Here is a 20529-nt window from a genome sequence, read left to right as displayed (position 1 = left end):
CGTGCATTTCTGTCTTCTACATTTCAAGTATTTGTCTCACTTAGAAAAATATGTTCTGATTAATGTCTTATCTACACACCTGATATACAAAGGTCACATATGTTTTAAAATAATTTCACTGTTTCAATGTTCCTTATAAAATCTGCATTTTCTCCCTTGCTGTTTTCCTACCTAAAAAACATTGGGCCAGATCTGATAAACAGAGCAAAATACACTGTAAAAGGCAATAAAGGATTTAATTACAGTAAATATTTTGTGTAATTCTTTTTGGTGCACTCAGTTTGTAAATTTAACATTTTTGATGTGTCAAGTTTTACGCAAATTTAAATAAAGAAAATAAGTATATCTTGTTGTAATCTCATTCATTCAACCAACCTAAGCAGGCAAAACTTTATGATACGGGAATACACACACTCACAAAAATATCATTTAACCAAGAAACTCATCATGAATGACGCCTCTATAACTTTCTTTCGTTGTAATGAATAAGCTTTACAGAAATGATGTTGTTCACAAGTCTGAACCGATGGGGGCGATGCGTTTTACCACTAACGTTACGATACAACACATGTCGTCGGACCATTGGAAAGTCTCAGGATTAGACAAGAACATGAAAAAACAGCCTCAATATTTATGAAAGGCGATTTAAAAACGATGTGTAATACTTACTTCTTACTTACAGCTGGCACTGATCCACTCTTGAGAATATTTTTTTGGCGAAACCCATGATATACTGACCCGCGTTGACTTGCCACGACCCCGAGCGCCGGAGATACATTCGGCAGAATGTGACTGGCCGGAGCTTGGGCCACCAGGTACGGGAGCTGCGATTTTTCAACATTTATGGCTAACAGGAGCTCTAGCTCCAGATTTAGGGGTCGCATCGACTCGACTTCCAACGAGTCTTTCCGGACCGGTGAAAGTTTGATTGTCAATCGGAAAAAAGTGCTTCTTCTCCGGACGCAGAGTTCTGTGTATCCTGCCTGGGACTTTCGATAGTATATAACTCCGGCCGCCAAGGTCGCAGCGGGACGAACCCGGGCACGTCCCCTGCTTTTTTTTTATGTTTGAATTTACATCCAACAACAGCACACTGTAACAAGGTTCATTAAAAGGAAGGAAGTAGATGGGAACCGGAAGACATTTAAACATTTAATAAAGTAATAACAGCCGGCGGTTGGCCGTGAGGGGCCGCCGGCTGTTATTACAAAACAATAAAACAATAAATACAAATACAAACATGTTCTTGCCCGTTCCTCTCTCTTCGACGGTCCGGTCGTTCGTTCTCTTATATGCTCCCGATCTCCTACGTGATTCGAGACAATTATTCACCGGTCTCGAACCACGGTCTCGCCCTGCCTACTCCACTACATACCCCGCAGCGACGAGACAACGGAGACGGAAACCCTTGGAGCGACCGGAAAGAGAGAGGGTAGAGAGGAAAAAAAAAATTGTAGTCCGGTTCTCCGACATGCTGCGGCTCGGTCCTCAACCACCCGGGTACTCTCCTTCGCGGTTCGTTGCGGTGGCCCTGGGGCTTCGGTGGATGGCTCGACTGTCCGCACCCTGGCGGACAGCGGTGGCTCCTCCTTTATCGGGGAGTTGGGGCGGGTTCCCCGTCCCCTGCTCCTCCCCCTCGGGGGACAGACGCAGGCTCCGGCCTCTGGCGGACGCCGGCAACTCCCCCGCTCCAGCTTGGACGAAAGCCACCCCATCTCGACCCAGGGGCGCGGCAGCAAAGGTCACCGTCGCACCAAAGCCTGCAATGTGCACTTCCGTTTCCCCAGAGCCAACGCTTCGGGCACCGAACTCTCCGGCACCACGAGGCCACTCGGCGGCGAGGACTCTCCGACAGCATATCTCTCCATCCTCCCGGGTTTCGGCACCAATGTAACAAGGTTCATTAAAAGGAAGGAAGGAGAGGGGAACCGGAAGACATTTAAACATTTAATAAAATAATAACAGCCGGGGGCCCCTCACGGCCGACCACCGGCAAACAAAACAATAAATACAAATACAAACATGTTCGGGCCCGGTCCTCTCTCCTCGACGGTCCGGTCGCTCGTTCTCTTATATGCTCCCAATCTCCTATGTGATTCGAGACCGGTGCGCGCACAGCTGGCATTAACAATGCCAGCTGTGCACGCAAAACATTAACTCATTAACAATTACTCACCGGTCTCGAACCACGGTCTCGAACCACGGTCTCGCCCCGTCTACTCCATTACACACACATTTGTTGTTTCTTAGACATTTTTGTCGCTGGCTAGTGGCTATATCTGCTCTTGCCTGAAAATGGCGGACAGCATGTCTCTGGCGGATGGTGGAACTAGGCGCTCGTAAGGTGGAGTCTGTAAGCAGTCATGGGCAGGTCTAAATCAACGTGACATAAGATTGTTAGGGGATCCCCAACAGCCTGTTTTGTGTCACTGTTGTTGTTTAAAGGTGATTACAAAAGAAGAATAGATGGATTTGTATAATTACAGGGTGTTTCTGCACACACTCTGGCGACTCAATTGCTGGTAGATAAACATTTCAAAGTGCATTTTCTGGGATTACGCCCCTTTAAAAGCATGAGCTGTGTTATATAAATTCTAGCGAGAGTAATGGAGTCAAAACACAGCTCATAGGTAACACAAATGAGGTTCTTACAAAATGACTATTTCAGACCAAGGCATTACTTTAATTGGAGGGCTCAGGTAGAGTACCAGCAGCCCGTCTGTTTTTAATAAATTGATTTCAGTTCAGTGCTGTCCATTTTAATACATGGATCAGCAGCTGGCAGTAATGGTAGCTTTTGTTCATTTAAGGGCTGACAATGTGTGATATGTGCTGTAAATATTTGAGTAAGCTAAAAGGTGCAGAATCTGTAGAATCCATAGGCACATTAGAGAATAGAGTTGTTGTTTAAATTTGTTAATTGTGTGTAAGGCAACAAAAATATTTGAAGTAACAGTGTTCAACTGTTTTCTCAGCTGATTGATGATGCAGATTCCTGGATCCAAACTTTTCTGTGAGTTACCTAGAATGAGAGTAATGCTTCTGTGCTGGGTCTTTATTGATGAGCGGGGGTATACTGTACATCTTTCAGGCTGTCATCTCTTGGCCAGCGAAAGAAATGCTCTCTGTCCCCTCTGCAGGTCTCATAGTAATAGAGTCATGTTCTTATTACTGTACATCGCTTGGCTCCCTCAGCAGTGTATTGTCTATATAACATTGCGAGCATGATTCTGTGTCGTCTCAGTCATCCTTTCCAGGGATTGAATCCTTTGTATTCACTAAGTAGATTCTTTCATGCCACCACCACTTCAAGTGCTGAGTGCAACCACTGGGCCAAACACAAAATCTTTGAGAAAAATATTTGCCATGGTCAGCCGTACCGCATATCATTGCAACATGGATCGTATAGCAAGTGTATGAAATGCTCAACAATACAGAGTGAATTAGTAATGCTACAATTTTTTTAATATTTGCCCAATCTTTCCTATTTGCATTTTTTTATATTTTTACATTTATACAACCAGATGCTTTTATCTAAAGAAAGTGCTTTCTAGGTACAAGTCTGTGTTATCCGGGAAAAAAACCCATGACCTGGCATTGACCTGGCATTGTTTCAACCTGTCCTCCAAACCATACAAGAAAAGTAATTTGTTCCTTTCCTCAAATACGGCCGATTGGACAGTTCGCCGAATTAGCACCTCTAAAGGGAGCAGGAGAAGCTTTCATACCGTCTTTGTAAAATGATATATTCGCAATAATTTTGTTATGATGACATGTATTGTAGTGTGATTGGAGGATTAAGTGTATTTACATTCATTGTTTGCTCAATGAGATGTGACAGAGTAAAACGTTTAACCCACACCTTCAAAACATTAAAGAAAACATTTTCTAAATAATCACATTAAAGTGCTCACAGTATTGTTTTTCAGGTGTGTGAGGTAAGAGTGTAGTAAAATATTAAAAGGATGTAAGTGTATGTGAAGTGTAAGATTCTTTTCAGATGAAATGTAGTATGCTTATGTATTTGTAATGTGTGAAGTGTGTTTTTCAGTGTTTTTGCAGTCCAAGGAAGGTTAGTGTCTTAACATATGTGTGTGTCTTAACGTTCACAGTGTGTGATATTTCCACTCAACCTGTGTTTGCACCTCCCACCCCCCTGAATACATGTTACAGATGTATCCTCAAATTTGTCTTGTCTAGGTCTTGACACCTGTTCACCTCAGAGTGGAAGTCTTGCTCCTTATATTGATGGTTGGAGGGCAGTCTAATAGTGTCTGTCCCGCTCTGTGAGATGCTCTCCTCTGTGGCTTGATTGCTTAGCTGTGGGTGCACACCGTAGTCTGTAGAAAATCAATAAAGGGCGAGAGGCCTTGGCTTCCTTTTCTTAATAAAAGTTAGATATTATTTGTCACATGGTATGGCATGGATTTTATGACTTAGCCTGCAGTGTTGTTTCTCATCACAGGGGTTGAAGTGAGAGACCTGTAGAGGGATGTTACAAACTGATCATGCACATAGTGTTATGTCCATCATGGTTTTTCAGCTCCACTGTTGATCTGTTTTGTGCAGGTGTGTCATGCCCATTTTGAACCTGGTGTATAACTTGTTTTAAGAGAATATGTTAACACATTTGCGCTTTATGTTTAAAAAGAGAAATAAAATGTTTCCTATAAGAATAATTCACGTTCAACAATAATTCATTGTATTTTAATATTAGTGTTTAGCTTTCCTTTCCTTAAACTATAATAAGAGTACTTGACTGTTCCGCATTACATTTGAGCTTCATGCTTAAGAAATTCTTGTAGTGAATACTATCACGAATTTGTCAATTTACCCCCATGACATTTTACTTACTCATTGATAAAGTTTTCCTATGCAAAATTGGGTTTCCCATCTCCTAAATTAAATTACAATCAGCATTATGCATCAAATTATGTTAATAAAGCCCCATAAAGTGAATCAATATCTAAAAGGGCTCTTTTGTGTTATGAGTTGGATTTTTTCACTGTGAGCTTTATCTTAATGAATCACCTCCATCAAGGATTCAAGGAAAAAGTTTGTATCGAAGTGGGTGGTTTACAAATTTACAAAAATTAGATGCAAAGTTAAAAGAAACTATTATGTAAGGGATAATGTAGGCAGCCGGTTGTTATCGCAGAAATAAGCCCCGACAGTAAGATCAGGACCCGACGAAAGCGTAGCTGCTTATTACTGGCTACTTGCCACATGAGGAAATAATGGACATGAAATGGGAGTATGAAGTAATTTATCAGCTCATTTTTACTGAATGCAGAACTTCCGCGAAGCCATTTACTTTCGGTTTTAAGGTAAGAAACGTTGTGCAAATGTCACAAATAGGCAATTTGGTTTAATCATTTGCCAATATAATGTCATAAATGTTACTAAAAGACATATTTATGTTAAATTTGTCAAAAAAAAACTGTCAAAAGGATTTGCTGCATCCGGGTTAAGGTGTGTTATTAGTTTTGAGAGGTTGTCATCTGGGAAACGAACCTGCAAATGTCGCGGCTGGCCAATCAGAATCAAGCATTCCAAGGAGCCGTGCATTAATTATCACAAAAGACACGTACAATAAATCGTCTCAGTTACGGATGTAACCTCTGTTCCCTGATGGAGGGGACGAGACCTTGTGTCTAGACAGAATGGGGTTCGAAATTTAGAACCTATCATCTCTGATTGTACTTTTAAAAGGGCAATGAACTTGGCGAATGGCATGGCATGCCAGTCTCTGCCCCGTGCATACGGGTATAAAAGGAAGATGGCATGCCAAATCATTCACCTTTTGGGCTGAGGAACCTGAGAGGCATTCTCGGTCGCTGAAGCGGTCTGCGAAGCGTTGTGGTATAAAGGACACATCGTCTTGTTCCCTCCATCAGGGATTGAGTTTACATCCGTAACCGAGATGTTCCCTTTCTGTCGGTCTCTCGACGTTGTATCGAGACAGAATGGGACAGCACCACACCGATCGCATAACTCTGTGGATCTTCCCGGCGGGAAGAACACCAGGACGAGAAGAGGCACAACTTGCAGGCATACAGTCGCCTAGTAGCTGGACCTCAAGCCTGAGTGATCGTGCTAACGAACGCAGGAAGCTGGCCACTCAGGATCTCCTCGTCCCGTCCAGGAGCCAGATATGGAGGTTCCAGAGGTCTGGTTTCGGGTGCCAGGAGGCGTCGGGCGAGTTGTGAGATCTGCCGTGAGCGAACGCCAGAAGGGTGGCAACCATGGCCCGAAGCCAGGTGTATTCTCGCCTCGAACCGATGAACTCCGAATGCCCCGGAACCTGGGCAGGCGCCTGGTGAACTGGATCGCATAGCCGAGAAGAATCGTCCTCAGTAGCCAACGCGAAGGGCTGGGGAGCTGTAACCACGCCCCCCAGACACCGCAACAGAGGGACTAGAGGGGAGATCTGCATCACCGTCCCCGTGGGGGGAAGTTCTGTGGCTGGCAGAAGGGCCGTCTCGCCAGTGACGGGGCCTCGGGGAAGCGGGCGGGTCTGCTGAATCAGGGCTGTTTGGTCTGCTTAGATGTCTGCTTACCGGAAGTCGATGCTCTCCTCCGCGATGTTCTGAATCCATGGGGGACCGCCTGAGGTTGGGGCAGACACCTACCTGGACATCAAAGACCTGAAGGTGGTCGGGTCGCGGCGGGGCAAGATGTGCTTGATGCGTTGAAGAAGCCACTTGGAAATTAACAGAGATAATGCTCAGCATGTGATGCTTCGCTGGTTCTGAAGAATAAAAGGTGAATAAATGGGCACGCCATCTTCCTTTTATACCCCTATGCACGGGGCGGAGACAGTCCAAGTTCATTGGCTTTTTAAAAGTACAATCGGAGATGATACGTTCTCAAGTTTAAACCCCATTCTGTCTCGACACAACGTTGAGAGACCGACAGAAAGGGAACTAAAATTTCAATATATGGTGCTGATTCTCTTGTCGAAGTACTGTGTAAGACTGCATGAGACAGTTATTCAGTCTTTATTTGCCTCTTAGTCACATGATATTAGCACACATTATCTTTAAGGGTTCAATTGTTCATAATATTGGGTATGGAAAATGCAGTCATACTATAAATAGACCTGAAATTTTTTCCATTGGTGGGCTCACCCACACGGGGTGTGTCACAGTTTGTTATTGATCTCAGAGACGTACAGTAACATTACCTGTTGTGGCTAGAAGGGATACAGCTATGGCCCGAAGTAATGAAAATCTTGCCATAAAATTACAATAAATTAAATTAGCTAATGCCCACATCTACCCTAAACCTAACCTTACAATAATAAAAAAATAGTAAATAGCTGTTGTCAGCGTGACAAAAATTATGCAGCATTAAAGTACACATACCTAGTGGAGGTAGCTGTATCCCCTCTAGCTACAGTATAATCACATTACGTGGGGAGGAGGCTAGCGCAATGGAACACACATTATTGGGGTCCTTGTATGGTGCAGCAGTGTATGGAGAGGAACAAGCTGAGCTTCCACCTTGAGAAAGACCATATTTATATTTATTGAGCTTTGTGGTGCTCACAGTATGAGAGGAATGCTTGACTTATCACACATATTCATGTAAAAGCTTTGACTGAATATATGGCAAGATAAATCAAGGGTAATAACTTTGTAGAGCATTTCAAAGGAACAAGTATTTCATAGGCATCCCATGTGTGATACATAATGCCTTTGCATACAGAGCAGCACCTCTGTGCTGAGTTTTTGTTAGACTCCCCTATTTTTATTAAACGCCTCTGGCTATAAGGGCAGGGGAGTCTCTCCATTTATCCACTTCCTGCCACTGGTTTGCCAGGTTTGGTGGTGAGGCGCAAGAGTCCATGGGGAAATTAATGGGTGAGGAGTAGTCTGAAGTGTAGGGAACAGGCAACATGGATTGAGAGATTAAACGTGTCCAACAGGGCCAGCTCTGAATGACAGAGTTCCTAAGAAGTAGCTTACCATAAGAGTAAGAGTATGTTTCTGCTTGTAAGTATGATTCTCAAATTTGTACATATGCCGACTAAGTTTTTACAATCAACCTAAGCAATATTAAAGGATGGTGTATAATTGGGTGGAGACTTCCCAAAACCAACAGGCACAGTATTTATTTTAAAACAGGCCCTACTTAACCACTAACTTAGTATCCAGCAGTGTTTGCTCCATGTAAAATAAATAAATAAAAAATGTTCATTGATGCATTTTAAACAATGGTTTGTCTGGTCCGACCACACTGGAGAGGTACTGTGGCTAAAGGTGTTAGAACACACAGTGCATCCCAGTTTGCTGTATTTGGGGCAACGAGTTCCCTTGATGACCACCCCTGAAAGTGGTTACAATGAGAACGTAAATGTCAGTACTAGAGTATAGAGCGATGGAAGAGGGTTGGTTGGTCTGATGAATCATGTTTTGATTTAGATCAGGTGGATAGAATGCTCCTGGAAGCGTGTGGATTATTTACTTTTTCTCTTGAAGGTAGGCAGGCAGGCCTATTGAGATTATGATCTAGGCATTGTTTTGCTGTGAAGCCTCAGGTTTTGGTGTTCATTTAGATAAAACTTTGAGATGAAACACCTAAAGGGGGTGGGATGTCAACAATTATACGTAAACCTAATACCAATTATTGCTACAAATCATTCAACTTTAATAAATATAATGTATATTTTTTTACAAATTATCAACTTATATCTATGAATACAGCTTTATACTGTGGCTAGTGGTTTTCTAAAGCGAATAATGTAATTGGTCCTATTTGCCCCGCTACGAGCAGGCCTCTAACCAGCGTCAATCCAGACTCTTGATGTCTGGAAGTGAGGTTTACTCCTTTACACTAGTCACCCAGCATAATCACTGTCAACAATTTTCTTTTGGGGAAACGATTTTGCATGATTAAAGTTAACAATGGCATGCTGTGATATCACGCGTCAAAAAACATGCTCAAAAGAAAAACCAAAAATGTTCTCATACGCAACTCCCCACTATAATAACTTAATTTGTCATTACATGAAAAAACGCTCAGAAAAATAATCACAACTCTTTCAATCGGATGACGTTGCCAGCGTCCTGTATCTAGCATTGAATTTTATACCTGTAATGCAAACAGAAGAGTTTTAAACGGCTGATTACTAGAGCTTCACATTGAAAAAAATTCAGAGGTCCGCACATCGGTGACCAACAGCTGGCTTTATGGTAACAGTATACCCAATGGCAATGGTCTCTTTCAGCACCCAGCCACATTCCAGGAATGTTTTTGAGGAACATGTCAAAGAGTTCTATGCTGCCATGGCCTTCAACATTCATCAGTTTCCCATAGAAATTATAAGACTGTGCTGGTGATTCTTTATAAGGGTCTAAAAGGTTTTGAAATAAATTCTTAAAGGAAATAGCAGTTTGACTGAGCAGTCTTTGTTTATAGGTTCAGGTCAGGAAAAAGTCTTTCTGGTGAATCACGTCCAGGCCTCTGGCTATCTAGGGTTCAGAGGAAGAAGGGCCCCGATGGCTCCATTATCCACCGTGAGAGCCAGAGTCCACTTCTGAAAATGACTCATTAAGATTTTGATCTATGTTATGTTTCTCCGTGCGGCACAGTAAGGAAATGCCATCAAGAAATTGCATTTGCCAATGGAATTAAGCGTCCAGCCGGCCCATCCAATCCCATGTGTTTCTTTTGAGACATTAAGATCTGATATGATTTTGGGCTGAAAATCCAGTTTTTTACCCTTCGCTAAATGAAGCAATTGAATTTCCCTGATGGTCTCAGGGAGCACTTAGGTTAAGAGAATACACTTCCAAATCAAAAAGCTTTCAATCATCTCAAATCACATTTGGATGAGATACGCTCTCAAGTCTAGCGTCTTGTTGAATGCGATTGAACGTTTGAGTGGCCTGTGCACACATCGGGCATGTTGGGAAACATTAGGTTTGACTTTCTGCAAGGTCTGACGAGTGCCGGTGACATCTTGGCTATTTAAGGTACGGATGGCATGTCAAACCACGAGAAAAGCAGGACAGAGTGCTTTTTATTACTAAACTGATTGATTGGAAATGAACTTGGCAGGAAGGATGGAGGGCAGAATAAAATGCACATTTAGAGATTTGTAAAAAAATATATATCAATGAAATATTTCCAACTGCTGCAAAGTGCTTGAAATACCTTATGTTCATGGATCTTGGTTTTGTGCCAAAGGTTCTCAGAAAGAAAAGAGTATAATGGATATTTAAAGTACAATACTTTTTTTGTTTTTTGGCCCATGTGATATCTTTTGAGTTTTGGGGTCTTCTTCACACATTTCAAAATTATATTTTTTTGTCTGGAAAAAAGCCCTTTGATATGTCTATCCGAACATCCTGTTTCAATAGAAATTTGTTAATGAAAGGCAGAAAAAAATTACTCGGCCATTGTTTTCACAGCATATGTCATGGTGTCTTCAGAAAGTGGTTTGGATGTGTGGCAGACTCAGGGGTCGAAACCTTTTAAATATTTTTAATATCATATTATTATAGTTATGGCTAATCACATAAAAAACACAGATACTTGAATGCTTGCTTTAATGTGATGATTGTCAACACAAAATTTCTTCTGTGAGCACATGAGGTAAGATAACTGTGTTATAATCACATTTATATGAATAATTTAGCTCTCGGAGATGTGTAAATATATAAACACGAGGCACTAATAATAAATAAATAAAGAATGGCAGACGTTGAGAGCAGTTTTATCTGACAGGTGTCAGACATGGCATTTAATGCACAGGGATTGAAGAGTAGGCCAATCCTGGATGATTTAGGCTGAGAGAACCATAATACAATTCTCCTGTGCTACTAATAGGAGACAGATCTCCTTTTATGCCAAAGCATCATATCGCTAATGCTCATCTGGAGGAAACATATGCTAATGGTTTTCAATCCCTATCCACTTGTATTTATACTATTATGACTTTAAATTTGTGCATTAAAATGAAATGAGGAATAAATCCAATGGAAAGTCAAACCAGCTGAGGCCAGCCCTGGTCTTGAGTGCGTATCTTGTGTGTTTCAAGTGTGTCCACTTCAGCCTCAAGTTTGCAAAAAGATAACATGTGCTAAGACCCAGTATATTAAAGATTAATTTTCATGACTTGTGTTAATCTATGTGTTATACAGATGTGCATGAGGTAACAAAATCACACAAAAGACCGCATATGCCCTTGAAATGTATGTTGTTATATGTTATTTTCCCCCACAGGGGTTGAGCAAACAGTAACCCATTACAAAACGGTATCTTTTTTCTACCAGTGACAGTATGTGTTCTCAAGGGAAGACAGGTGGTATAACTATGGGGTGGTTTATGGGACCCACCGATATGAAATACCACTTCCATAGCCCGACAGGAGGTGGAACGTAATTGTGCCTTTTCATACCCTGAAAGTGCATGGCACAGCTTTGGCCCTGGTTTTCTCAATGGATTTTTCACTTGCTGGTATTTGGGCGACAAGGCCACTCAAGATAAATTTTACCTCATCTCTCTAACCATTTGTACAGCATGACTTTGATGAAAGTGTAAGAAAAACCACTAGCAGTGAAACAGGAACCATGTTTAGCTAAAGGGGTAGAATGTAAAAGTAAACTTTCCAGCCTTGTAGGTTATTTCTGTTCCTTGTTTATGGCATCACTTTTTGTCCAACAATAGCTCTCGAAATAACAAATGATATATCGTAAAGAAAACCTTTTTTTTCTCCCCTCACTTACACAAACATGTAAAGTATGTTTTGTATTATTATGTAGTGTAAATTACACTTGGTAATACACACTATTATATGTCCGTTGAATATTTTTGAAAGGGGTCCATTTAATTCATTGTTACTGTTACCTCTTATATGATATTTGGGGGACATGGCGAAGTCTCAGATGCAGAAACATATTTTACAATTAAAAGAATCATGTTTATTATGAAAGGTGTGGAGGCATTGAATAGAAGCCATTGCTCCAGAGATCAAAATATATTCATATACAGTGTGTCAGCTTTTATGTCAGCTAAATACATTATAGAATTAAACTTGAATTTCTGCACATAAATTTTAATTTCAATTATATTCATGAAATACGTGGGAGAACCCAATTGCTGGCAGCGTTTAGGGGTAACAAAAGGGATATTTATCATGCAAAAAAAGACCCACGATGGGGTGTAACAGGACAAGCAGGATAATAACAAGATGTACACTTACTAACACTAAACTGAGATAAACATCACTTGACATAAACTAAACACTTACTAAACTAGACGGGGTCTTAAACAACAGGAACAGGAAGCATAAGGGTGGTACACAGACCCAGGTAACAAGAACTGAATACACATTGACATGAAGCATGAATTAACAATTAAACACAGGGGTAGCATGTTAGTGGCACAATAAAAACAATGAGCGAGCACAGGACAATGAAACATGAGGACAAAATAAAGGGGAGCAAATCAAGAGGGAACAGGTGTGTGGCATGAACGAATTAACAATCAAACTAAAGAGACGAAAAGGACAGGAACAGAGACGATCCATAAGATCCAAAATTGTCTCTCTCCATATGAAACAAGGGATCCTGCCATGATTCTGCCACAATACCATATCAAAAATTATTATCCTACAATTGCTATATATGTTTTCTGCAGCTGCTGAGGTATCAGATGAGCATAATAAGACCACAAATTCAGCAGAGGTGTAGTTTTTAACTGGAATGATTAACTCTAATTATGGTAAAGGTAAAGAGCATCACATTTTGATTTGAACCATTCAATTCAATATGATTTTAGTCTTTATTGCATTTCCAGTGCAGGAACTTCCCTGGAACTCGGGATCAGAGATGCTCTTATTAGATGGGAGCAGAGGCGGGTAGTAAATGGCTACATTGACTTCGATACATTTATTTTGGGGTTATATTAAAAGTGGGTACTTTTACTCTTACTTGAGTATATTTATAATAGAAAATCTATACTTTTACTTCATTACACTGCGTGACATTCCCACGTTACCTCATTTTAAAATATTCATTATAAATGTGTAGTTTATTTCAAGGTTGTCGTCTCTTTTTACGGGCTTTCCCGAGTGATTGATTCCTCTTGAGGCGATTATTTTGAAAGCATTAATTGAACAATGGGCAAATCCCCTTGAATTTGTGAAGTTGGCAGCACGATCTGAATCGTATGAAGCGGCAGATTACATACTCCTCGTCGCGCGAAACTTAAGATCACGCAAAACTCAAAGAGCGATGGATGAAGTGGGTATGAACCTATATCTATCCAATCCAAACTGCAAATATATCATATTGTTTGCATGCAATGATAAATGCCCGCAGTGCCGGCCCGAGCCTCTTGGGGGCCCCAAGCAGAATTTGATTTGGGGGCCCCCATCCCATCACGCGATACGATACCTAAATAAAAGACTTTACACTTAAACTTCTGAATACAAACAGTCACAAAACAAGAAATAAATAAATGGCAAATGTGCAAATGCAAATGTAAATTAAATGTGCAATCTTTTAAATAAAACCAAAATAGACAAACATCCATATAATCAAAAATAGAATGTTACAAAAAAATAGATACTTAAATAATGAAAGTCTCCCCACCCAACATGGTATGGGTATATTTTAACATTCACTTCAACACACACATCCCTTTAACTTAGAAGGTTAAGTTCCCCTTCGGCTGTTTTCTCCAACTTAAACTGATATCTATAATCAATACGTGAAATACACCTAGATAAATGTATATTAATAAAGCGAGACATTTCACTGTTGATGGCGGGGATTTTACGTTAGCTCTGCTGATGGCTTATGTAAGATCACGAGTCATGACTAGCCGCTACCTCAAGTGACGTGAGCACAATTTGTCACTAATCATGCTAACATACCTTTATCTTGCTCTTTTTTTCTCCTCCTCTGTCCTTTTCTTCTTTCTCTTTTCGGCACCAGAGGGATACATCCTTTTTTGTGACATGGCTTGTCATTTATTAATTATAGTGACACGCACTTGCGTGCCGGCGCGAATTGTCAATGCACGCGAAATGTGTCTATGCACAATTGCGCATGACTCAACCGCTAGCAGTCACAGCAGCAGTTGTCGGTAAATCAGAATTTTCTTATCTTGAATTATTCATTTCATTAATTCATTCATTCATTTATATAACTTGTTTCAAGTTATTTAATTGTAAAAAAAACCGATTGGGGGGCACCCTGGTGGCCAGGGGGCCCCAAGCAGCCGCTTAGTTTGCTTATGCCTCGGGCCGGCCCTGAATGCCCGCCATATGCGTGCACCGGCAGGACCTGTTCATCAGACGCAAATACATACGCGCAACCTATTAGCAGGGGCGGTGTAGCAGCCTGGTAGAAATAACAAAGGATGTAGCTCTTGCGCTGATATTGTTCGTTTTCTTTTATTTGTTTCTTGTCCTTATTAACAAAACAAGGGTGTCACAACCACGTCACAACAACGTAAGAGCTAGAACAGACGAATAAACAATATTGACATGTAGCAAAATTACTAAATTAATATTAACATTTATCCTAGACAACATCAAACGAATCAAGCAAATGCACACAAAACAATCACAGAGGCAAGACATGCTAAGTTATGAGTATAAATATACATGAATACCTTGTTCTCCCTTCCAACCACGTGCTCAACAACAAAAACACAAACCGTGTCTAGATGCCTTAAATTCACTTAAAAGTATCCGTAATTGTATAGTTAAACTCTTAAGTTAAACTATTGAATCTGTAAGCGCATGGTTCAGTGTCTCCATCTCTCTGCGATCTTCCGTGTATATACTGCACCCTGCGCGAACGGTCCATTTTCACTTCCAGCAAGCCACCTTTTTTCAGAATAAAGGTCTCTAGGCATAAGAAATGAAAACAGGACTAAAAAAATCAAAAGGACACAACTATTATTAAGAAAATATAGAATTAGAATAAATAATATCAGAATAATTTTGATTGTGTAAAAATTTCAGAACTATTGAAATAACTTCAAAAGTTTAATTCAAAGAGGTTCAAGCAGCTTCAAACAGCTGAACCAGCTTCTGCACTGAGCGCTCAACTACTGAAAGCTTGTTCATGCGTTCACCATCTTTTCCCAGTTTTCTGTCTCCGAAGCGTATCTTTACTCTTCTGTTGAGACCATCCTTGTCAGCAACGGTTTCAATAACCCTTGCAAATCGGCACTAATTTCTTTGCACACTACTTTCTCCAAGACTATATCTCCAACCTGCAAGTTCCTTCTTGGCGTAAGCCATCGCTGTCTGGTGGAGATGTTAGAAAAGTACTCCCTCCGCCAACGACTCCAGAACTGTTCTGCCAAGTACTGGACATGGCTCCATCTCTTGCGGCCATACAGGTCTTCCTTGATGAATTTACATGGAGCTGGGAAAGCTTGTGCAGGTTTCAACGTGAGCAGATGATTTGGAGTCAATGGTTTAGGGCTCTTAGGATCGTTCAAATTTTCCACTGTGAGTGGTCGGCTGTTTACAATTGCCATGGCTTCATAGAATAAGGTACCCCGAGAAGAGTCATCCAATCTTCCAGAGGATAAGGATAGAGTGGCATCAAGGACGCTTCTCACAGACCTAATTTGTCTCTCCCAAATGCCTCCGGCGTGACTTGCATAGTAAAAGTCTCCGGTTGAAGACAATGTCACACAGATTTTCTTGTAGGAAGGTTAGGAGTCGGTGGTTGTCTATTTCCTTCAAGGTCCTTGCAAGCTGGTTCTTGGCTCCAACAAAGTTAGTACCATTTTATCTGACTCACTGGTCCTCTGTTGGTGATAAAACAGCACTGGCTGTTAATAAAGGCATCCGCGGACATATTATCCAGCATCTCAATGTGGACAGCTCTACAGCAGAAGCAGGTGAAAAGAGGTCCATACCTCTTGTATGATTTGCGTCCTTGCCAGGTGATAAATGGGCCAAAACAGTCCATTCCACAGTAGGTGAACGGAGCGGTCCGCAAAGCTAACGACACCTTACACACTGGCGTATGAAGGAGGCTGCAGTCCTGTTTACTCCTGGAATCCAAAATCCTCTCGACATGATGTTGTTTATAGTAGGCCTTTACCCTGATATCCAGTTTTCTTGTAACAATCAGCAATCAGGAGCTTTGTAACGTGGTGTTCCTTTGGAATTATGATTGGATGCTTAATGGAATCAGGAAAAGAAGTGTTGTAGAATCTTCCTACCACCTTAAGTAGTCCGTGATCCACAAAAGCCTCAAGATAATGTAGCTTGTAGTTTTTTGCCCTTCCTTATCATGTCTATTTCATCTGAATATACCTGATGCTGTAAATCCATGATAATGATTCGCTTTGCATCCTCACGCTCTGCTGACTGTGGTCACTTGTCCTTCTTGACTCTCCGGAGTAGACGTGCAACTGCTTGGACTGCCTTGGACCATGAAGACAAGCTTGACAGACGATCAGACAAACAGGGCCACCCTATTGCTTGTGTATTCAGGGATTTTGCTTTCTGGACTTCTAAGTCTCCAATTGTCAGTTCTGTACCAACGTCTGCAGAGGGAGGTAAATGCCTCTCCCATAACAAGTTAGGTCAAGTAAACCAGTTGGAGATGACGAGATTGTTGACACTAAGGCTTCGTGAAGCATGGTCAGCTAGGATTTTCTTCTGAGGAAATATATCAGCATTATTGGGGAGTCTACGATGGATTCTCTGAACTCGATTTGCAAATGTGTGGAAGTGCCGGGCTTCGTTGCTAATGTACCTAATACCACCATGGAATCCGTTCAGAAATATGCCTCGGCATCTGCAAGATCCATCTTTTCCTTCAACTTATCATCCACTGCAACTGACACAACTGCCCCAGTCAACTCCAGCCGATGGATTGTTGTGATCTTGACTAGGGCAACTCTAGATTTTGCCACAAGGATCAATCAATGAACATCACCCCTTTCGTTTTTGATTCTGAGGTACGAACACTGGCATAAGTTGTGTCGGCCACATTGACATTGCGACTAGATGAAATTTACAGAGATGCTTGTCTCTTTTCTAGTCTGTGTATATTACCAATATATCTGCTTATGATAATAATAATAATAATCAAATATATTGGTTAAAATATAATATCAAAATTTTGGTTGAATAATATAAAAGTTTTTTCATTGCATTCTTTTTTACTTTAAGTCAAGTAACTTTAAAATAGTGTCTTTTACTTAAGTACAATTTCTCAAGTTACTTTTACTTTTACTTAAGTATAGATTTTGGCTACTTTACCCAGCTCTGGATGGGAGGGTGTGTGATTCTTCCAATTGGAAAATCCGTAATGGGTTACAAAACCCATTGACATCCATAATTTTTTTTCCTTTTTTCCATTGAAGCCAGGGCGTTAGCATAAGCTGTTAGGCTTTTTTGCCTAATGGTTGCTGGCTTTCCTTTTAAAAGTTCCTTTTTAAAAGTTTCTTTTTAAAAGTTCATTTCAGCTTTTACTGTTTGAAATGGATAAAAAATACGACAGATTTATTAAGTATTTTTGCTGAGGACGAAATCCAAAGGGAATTAGAAATGATGACCCGCAATGGAAAGTTATACTTAAAAATATTGAGTTGGTTATACAATCTGGGCATTGTTGGACCAAAAAATTACGAGTGTCCGTCGCTTTATGTGACTTCATCGTTGTTCGACATTACATATTGTATGTGGTCATCACTGTGTGAGGTCAAGTCTTCTGTAACTGTTCACTGGACAAAAGACGATGCCACAGGTGAGAAATGAAGGTGAATTAATTTAATAAAACAAAACTGGAAACAGGAACAAAAAGGGTAATCCACAAAAATAATATAATCTACTGGGTAAAACTTTCAAAAACAAGGCAATCAAAAAAGGGTAAATAATCCACAGAACAAGGTACAAACACGAGCAAAACATCCACGGAACACAATAACACTAGCAAAAATATCAACGGGATAAGGGTTTGGAACTAGATAAAGACTAATTTACAACAAGAACTGACAAAACACAATGGGCAAAGGAGAGTACATAAAGTGTCCGGATAACGAGGATGACGGGGTGCAGGTGACAGTCAATGATGACGAACAGGTGCAAATGTCAATGAGGAACAGGTGATGGAGTGTGCCAAAAGTAACAACTTTGGGCAAAAACAGGGAAAACAGGACCAGGGAACAACAGGAATGTTATGATCAGATTGGACGTGCGAGCCTGGACTGACGTAACTTCCGGTCTGTGTTTGTTTATTGGTCTGGCTAGATAAATATACCTATTTATATTTAATTTCATCTATGTTAATATTAATTTAAATTATCATTTCATTGTATAATAACTGTAAATGTTGTTTGTTAATTTCATTATATAAACAATTTGCTGAATGCGTCGCGTATCTTTGACACATTTAAAGAAACAGTATGGGACATTGACATCTAGCGTTTGAGCTTAGTATCGCAGTCTAAATTAAAAATACTAGAGAAGCAAGTTTAGTAAAGTTTTTTCTCGTTCTTTTGCTTGTTATCAGAAATAATCTAAGGGCAGTCTTGCGCATGCGCAGTAAGGCTTGTTTATTTTGTTGCTTTGAAATCGTCGAAGTATAAAAAAACCCCGTAAAAATTTAAATAAAGGTTTTTTATATAGAATCACATTTTAAATCAACTGAATCAGTAACTTTTGTAAACGCACTGCTTTTCTTATAGAGAAACTTTACATCACTGAAACGGTAATTTGTTTAAAAATAGCCTTTGGATACATTATGCTGCTGCACATAAAACCATATCACTGATTCCTCACCTTTACGGAGTCATTCTAGATTTTAATTAGTGCCCTTTCAAGAAAAGCCAAACCCAAGCAGCCTGCTTGCTGTTGTCACTCTTTAAAAACGTGGGGAAGAGGATACAAAGGTAAAGGGGTACAGGCTGCCAGTTTCCTCTTCTTAAAGCAAGCCATAGAAATAAATCTTCTGCTTCTCTGTTTGACTTCTTGATGAGAAAGTGTTGTGCAATAATGCAATTCTGAAAGGAAAAGGCACTTAGAAGGCTGAGAGGTAGATTAGCAATTTGTAAGCGCTATTTATACCCATAAATTGCAGCCACTCAAACCGCCCTTGTCTTTTATTGAAGTACGTTTGAGTTCCAGTGAGGCCGCTTCAGCCTGAAATGCAATATCCTGAAAGAAACAGCTGTTCCAACATACAGATGGAGAATGAATGAGGGTTGGCGGTAGGAAAATGAAAGATGGAGGAAGAGACGTGCACAGATGTGACCTTGTCAAAGCAACTGAAATCGTGTACGTACTACCTTGGACTATATGAACCAAAAGCAGTGACGTACTTGTGACAGAAGTAAAGTACATTTATCTCTCCTTTACATATTCTTACTCTCCCCACACCATTCTTGCAGTTGGCCTGGAGAGCCTGGAGATTAGCATATGACATGACAGATTACAATAAATCACATCGTTGCAATACTTTATGACATTAGCCTCTTAGCCTAGGCATCTGGACGCATGCAAATGCTCCTATAAAACCCTCTTATTTAAATCTGGTGAGTGACATCGCCCCTTTGATATGATTATAAGTCATCAAACTGACTGCAGTTCACCAGCAGCAAGACACAATGACGGCACATAAAGGTGTGAGATGTTTGAAATTTAAACTCTGTCTACACTAGTCCGGTTTCATTTGAAAACAGAGTTTTCGTATTCAAAATGCTCTTCATTTGCACTGGCATTTTCAAGCGTTTCCTAAACACTGCCCATCCACACTGAAACATCTGAAAACGCTTAAATCTATGTACTGCCAAGAGTCAAACCTAAGACACGTCACCATGTGTAATTTCTGTCAGGCGTTTATTTAATTTCTGCCTTATTATGTTGCAGCAATGTGGAACAAAGACATTTTGCTATAGGTAACACAAGACTTTTCGGTTGTTATGTGGTGACGTAAAGAAATCTGTTTCTGGGTCCAAGCATCTATTCATTTCAAGTGGGGCTACACTTTAAACAACTGTTAATCAGGTTGAAGAGCCTTTATTTTCGTGTATTCTTCAGACTGAGTCCGGTCATCAACAAAACTCAAAACATTCAAAAATCTACTTAAAACCTATCTCTTCTGTGAATACTTGACAAATTAATGAAAAATGAAAAAAAACTAACCCTCTCTCTTTCTCTCAACATGTATTGAAATTACAAATTTGGTATTAGCACCTATTGTATTATTGGTCCTGTATGACATAGCGTCTGCTGAATGACTAAATGTAAATGTAAGTTAGCACTGTTTACTCACATCGCATATTTAAGCGGAACATTTATTAACTCACAGTATACACTACAGTCTCCAGGCTTATGAATCACTGATTGGTCATGCAGGATTTTGTTGCGAAGATAAAGGTCAGTAATTAAATTCAGTCTCCAAAAATAAAATCTAAAGTATGCATGAACTAATATTAAAGGTCTGATGAACTGGGCTTGTTTATTGTTTTATACTGTTATATGAGGTCTACTTATGAAGTTTGCATGGTTTTTACACCCAAAAACATAAAAATCAA

This window comes from Triplophysa dalaica, chromosome 6 (genome assembly GCF_015846415.1).
Source record: "Triplophysa dalaica isolate WHDGS20190420 chromosome 6, ASM1584641v1, whole genome shotgun sequence".
Classification (NCBI taxonomy): Eukaryota; Metazoa; Chordata; class Actinopteri; order Cypriniformes; family Nemacheilidae; genus Triplophysa; species Triplophysa dalaica.
The sequence above is the reverse complement of the archived record's forward strand: the minus strand, read 5'-3'. Positions refer to the sequence as shown.